The sequence below is a fragment of the Neomonachus schauinslandi genome, chromosome 2 (assembly GCF_002201575.2).
Source record: "Neomonachus schauinslandi chromosome 2, ASM220157v2, whole genome shotgun sequence".
Classification (NCBI taxonomy): domain Eukaryota; kingdom Metazoa; phylum Chordata; class Mammalia; order Carnivora; family Phocidae; genus Neomonachus; species Neomonachus schauinslandi.
In genome coordinates this window covers 152,946,969-152,952,895 of record NC_058404.1, presented here as the reverse complement: position 1 = coordinate 152,952,895, position 5,927 = coordinate 152,946,969, and the positions used below count along the sequence as shown (strand labels likewise).

Genomic DNA, 5,927 nt, shown 5'->3' with positions numbered 1-5,927 from the left:
TTCAGATTCCTGTTGTAGAATTGGGGAAGAGTCTGTGAATCTTCATGATAGTAACTCGTTAGATTTCTGTCCATTGGGATTAACTTTTTATTTTTATGTGTTAAAGAGATCTTCAATATATGAGCTATTTTGGCTTTTTGTTTTGTTTTGTTTTGGTTTAATTTTTAGGGACCCTGAAATCAGTTCATACCACTCTAAATGCATCCTATCCCTACAGTTTATTATTGTGATTGTATTCTCATTTTCTCTAGCTATTTAGTACCACCGCTCCAGTATCTCATTTCATCCATTCACCCTCCTCCCCACCTGTGATCATTCAAGGACAAGGTGCCCTCACCAAGGCAGTTTTAATGCCTTGGAGGATATGTCCTCTAACCCTTATGAGGATTATGGTTAAGGTATATCTATCAGGCTGCACCTGATAGAACTATTTTAACAGTCACAATTTTTTATTCTTGTCTTTTTATACACTAGCAAAGTTCTGGCATTTCAACCTATGTACCATAAGACATGATGAAACATAGGCTTCATTTAATCAAATTTGTAGACTATAAAACATCATTCTCAGGTTATCAGTGAAAACCACTGAATCCTTAAAACCCTGTTGGTAGGGACACCTGGGTGGCACAGTCAGTGAAGCATCTGACTCTTGGTTTAGGCTCAGGTCCTGATCTCAGGGGGTCCAAGGATTGAGCCCTGCATTGGGCTCTGTGCTCAGTGCAGAATCCACTTGAGACTCTCTCCCTCTCTTTCTGCCCCTCCCCCTGCACTCTCCCTATCTCTCTCTAAAATAAATAAATAAATCTTTAAAAACAAACACACAAACAAAACCCTTGTTGGTAACTTCTGGAAGAGAAATTGAAGGACTGAGGTTTTCTTTTTCTTTTTCTTTTTTTAATAAATGTCTATTTTAATGTTTTTCACAATAGAATAAATACTTCTCTTGATGACTGCAGATACGTAAGGCTGTTTGGTAGTATTCAGAACCACCACAGTAATGGTGGTCTTCCTGATCAGTGTGTAGTCTTATGTAATTATAAGGAATTACTTCTCTGAAACTGCTGTCAAACCAGCAGGACTGCATTTAAGCATCCATCATTTTCAGGGTTGTTGGTAACCTGGGCATATTTGCCCCAAATAACTTTGCCTCCTTGTGTCACAAAGCCCAACTCATTCACGTTCACTTCAATTACAGTGCCTTTGGTAATAACACCCAAAGTTGTATATAGTGGGGATGAAGGATTCTTTTTTACACCAAGTATTGGCAAGCAAAAGGTGGCTTTCAATTCAGGATGTGTTACATGGGCCTTTTTGAAACGTAAGCCCATTGGTCTAATGAATCTTTCATATTTAGGTGGTTTTCCAGTAAAGCTGTCTCCAACAAAGCAGACTTTAGTGACCATCCTCTTCCATGCTTTCTTCTTTCTCTCTCCTTTTGGAATAACTTTTAATACTTCTGTTTCTCCCTGGGCACGGACTTTGGGTAAAGGAACTTCCCATTTTCCCGCTTTCTCTTTTCATTTTTGTTTAATCATGTTGGAAAGTACTTTAGCTCCGGACTGTCTCTCTCTGTCCAGTAGATACACAGGTACTGCTCCTTGTGGAGTCTTTTCAACTTTCTTTTGTTTGGTGTTTCTCTTTTCATGCATCTTGATAGTCTTTTTCATTTGTATTTTCTCAGCATGGCGCTGTTTATGGTAGAGCTTAGCTTTCAGACCAATCATCTTTTTTGCCTTCTTTGTACGTTCATGAGCCTCTCGACCTTCTTTCTTTCCTTTTTTCTCGTGGTAATTCAAACAATAGCCATATCGCCTTCCGGTGTAACTCAATATATTCATTTTGTGGCATGGTGACGGCCGCAGAGCCGTCGGGTGCAGCTGCCGGAGAGCGAAGAAGCTCTCAATTTTCCAGGACTGAGATTTTCTACTTAGCTTCTGCAACTGTTGTGTCTCATCTTTTCTTGCTAATGACCTTAATATTTAACTGTCCCTCTCCAACCCCCCTTGATAAATCCAACTTGACCAATTACAACTTCCTACTCTAGAAGAACCTCTTCTCCTTTCTAAGAAACATTTTTGACCAATTATTTTTTTTTAAACATTTTATTTATTTATTTGAGAAAGAGAGCACGCAAGAGAGAGCACGAGGTGGGGGAAGGGCAGAGAGAGAGGGAGAAGCAGACTCCATGATGAGCAAGGAGCTTAACATGGGGCTCAATTCCAGGACTCTGGGATCATGACCTGAGCCAAAGGCAGATGTTTAGCCAACTGAGCCACCCAGGTGCCCCTGACCAACTTTCTGAAACCACCTGAAACTGAAGCCTTTTATTAAGACTTTATAAAGTCACTCTTTCAATCACTCTCAAGTTAGAAAAGCTTTTTCAGAGCCTTCTCATGTCTGGCTTTTTTTTTTTTTTTTTTTTTGATGAAAGCTGCCACAGTTTTTAATCATGTAACTTGGATCAGGACAATATCCTCCGTTGATCACTGTGATACCACGTCCACGAAGATAGGACATACCAGACATGTTTTGACATCCATTCTGAGAATTCCAGTGACTACAGCTAAGTCCTGCTTCTGACAAGTGCTATTTCTTATGCTTTGAAGTGCCCCTAAGCTTTTCTTTTCTTTTCCTTTTCCTTTTTTTTTTTTTTTTTGTTGTTCCCTTAACATTGGCTTTTTGATTTCCTTATGTTGCTCCGCGATCTTATAGGTAAGGTAGAATAAGGTTAAGAACCTCAGTTCCTGATTATTTTTGCCACACAGCTGATTAGTTCCTGATTATTTTTGTCAGGTTTGTTCTCTTCATTTAAATATTGGCAATTACTAGAATTTCAATAAATCTCAGGTTATGGTGCCAATAGCCCTAAATACTCAAAGTTTTGATAAGATTCTACCAACAAATTTAGAACTATAACGTCAACTCCATAGAATTTAGGATAAGCACATATGTGTGCATTAGAATGAAAGATTTTAAAGATTCGATGGTCAGTACTTTTAAACAGGCATGAAGGGACACTGAAAGACAAGAAATTTCTGAAATTATTTCTCCTAGAGAGTCATGAGTAAAAACTAATGATAATGTGGAATATCTAACATCCAAACTTAACCTCTCCTCACCCTATTTTGATCCAACTCTGGATTGGCATCTTATTTCCCATACCTCAACTTCCTCCCCTTTTCTTTACTTTTTCTTCTCTTTCACTTTCACCAGACCGTTTTCCCTTTCATGCACTGGCCTTCCCTAAACATAGTTCTTCCATTGAACATTATCATAATATCTCAAACTGTAGTTGGAAATAATGACCCCCCCCCCGGTTTTTTATTTGAAATCTTGCTTGAGATCATATTAGATCATAATCTTATTGACGTAATAAAAGACAAGAATTCACTGAAGAATTTAGGATTGCTCTATGACCTTTTAGTCCAGGATTTTCTGATTTTTATCAATTAGCTTATCTCTGTGTATCCTGGACATGTGAAAACTTGATTAGAAAAGCAGGAAGGATTGATATTAAAATGTGACCATGGATGGGGAGGACAAGTCTTTTTAGTAATTACATGTGAAGTATCTTTTTTTTTTTCCAAATCTAATTTACCAAAAATTCAGTCTCTTAAAGGGGGAAAGAAGCATCCATTTCAGAGCACTTAAATACCACTTCTGGGAACACACTGCTCAAGATAGGGGTGAAGCTTTCATAAAAACTGTATTTACTCTCTTGTTGATCATCTTAAACTTTTTATTAAAAACAGAAAATAAGGGATGCCTGGGTGGCACAGATGGTTAAGGGTCTGCCTTCCGCTCAGGTCATGATCCCAGGGTTCTGGGATTGAGTCCCACATCAGGCTCCTTGCTCAGCAGGGAGCCTGCTTCTTCTCTGCCTGCCACTCTATGTGCTGGTACTCGCACTCCCTCTGGCAATTAAATAAATAAAACCTCTAGAAAAAAAAAAAAAAACAGAAAGTAAAATAGCAGACTATCTCTCCTGCAAATTACAAGAGCTTGATGCATTCCTTTTTTTTTTTTTACGATTTTATTTATTTAAGTAATCTCTACACCCAAGGTGGGTTTCCAACCTACAACCCTGATATCAAGAGTGGCATGCTCCACCGACTGAGCCAGCCAGGTGCCCTTAGAAGCCTTCATATTAAGGGGGGCGTTTGTAAGACTTTTAGATTTCCCAGCACGGGATGCCGAACTGACAGCCCATAAAGAGCACTGGATATTCAGGTTCCTGACTTTCCTTTCCTTCTCCACATATTGGGGTCTCTTCATGTCTATAATACCATGCCTCTGCTGACATCAAATGATCACCAGGCAACCAACTCTGGCATCATAGCCTGTGTCCACATGACATCACCTCTATGGCTATTAAGTCATTAACCAAAGACATTCATCACGAAAGCGTGCCAACGGGGTAGCAGGCAATGATCAGTAGCAGTGATAGTATATTAAGGGATTGGTTTCTGAGGACCTTCTAAGATTGGAGTCCTTGGGACCTTTTTCTCTCATATTCACCTCAGAACAAACCCCAAATCAGAGCTTGCTGAGTTCTTAAAAGATATTTTAACTCAGAAAAAAGAAAAATTCCATAGCAAATTAATCCAAATTAATCCTCCAAGTAAGTAGTCACTCTTGCCTGACCACACTTTCCTTAACATAAAAGGAATATAATTATTAAAATCATTTCTGGATTGTACCAGAAATATTGTCTACCATAAGCCCTCCCTTCTTTCACCATGCTTTCCACAGGAAAGCAAAGAACTTTCAGTGGTAGGAATCTCAAAAAAAATTTCAGGATTAGACTTATTTGAGCTACTTCCTGAGTCTGTAGTCTCATTTGTTAAAAAATTTTTTTGTTTGTTTAGTAATTCTGCTTCACTGGATCTGTTAGGAAGAAGCTTTGTAAATGTGGTGCCATTTTAAATTGTGGACCAGTCTCTTTCCAAAAATCCTAGAAGGTGAAAAACCACTGACCTATAATCTGATGATGGACCACATTGGTTACTCTATTAGTTTCCCATTGCTACTCTAGCAAATTTATACAATCTTAGTGCCTTAAAACTACATAAATTTATTATTTTACAGTCCTTTTTGGTTCCATAGTCACATATTTTTCTGACTTTTATCCTCTTGACTTCCTCTTATAAAGACTTTGTGATTACATTGTGTCCAACTAGATAATCCAGGATAATCTTCCCATCTCAATATCCTTGATGTAATCACATCTTCAAAGTACCTTCTGCTATGTAAGCCAAAATATACACTGTAGTTTAAGGTCTAGGCATCTTCAGTGGATCATTACTCAGCCACGGTTACCCTCTGTAGTCACCTATATGATATGGGTTGAATCTGTCACTGATTGTCCTTGTTCTAAAGACAGTTCAGATATGGGAAACATAACCCTAAAAGCTCTTGACTGGTCTGACTATGGCCTTACCAAAAGTGTCCTATGGGCAGGGGTGGAGGTGGGGTGGCCAGGAGAAGTTTAGGAAGAATGAGGCTCATTGGAATTGCATACTTCCAGAAAGGACTCTTTAATAATTTTATTAGTCACACAATATCTTTGTTTTGCTAATGAAAAAGATAAGACTACAATTTTGAATAAGATACGATAACTGAAAATATTTGATAAGTTTAGATGTTCAAAGAACTCACAAGAACCCACAGAGCATATTCCTATAAAGTTTTTATTTAAAGTCAAACATATGAGGGCGCCTGGGTGGCTCAGTTGGTTAAGTGACTGCCTTCGGCTCAGGTCATGATCCTGGAGTCCCGGGATCGAGTCCTGCATCGGGCTCCCTGCTCAGCGGGGAGTCTGCTTCTCCCTCTGACCTTCCCCCTCTCATGCTCTCTCTATCTCATTCTCTCTCTCAAATAAATAAATAAATAAATAAATAAATAAATAAATAAATAAATAAATAAAT

At 38.5% G+C, this 5,927-nt stretch overlaps 1 pseudogene; it reads right to left on the bottom strand.

Annotated features, from left to right (window-relative positions):
• Positions 1 to 1,064: 1,064 nt before the first annotated feature.
• LOC110591498 lies at positions 1,065 to 1,848 on the bottom strand (annotated as a pseudogene).
• Positions 1,849 to 5,927: the final 4,079 nt, after the last annotated feature.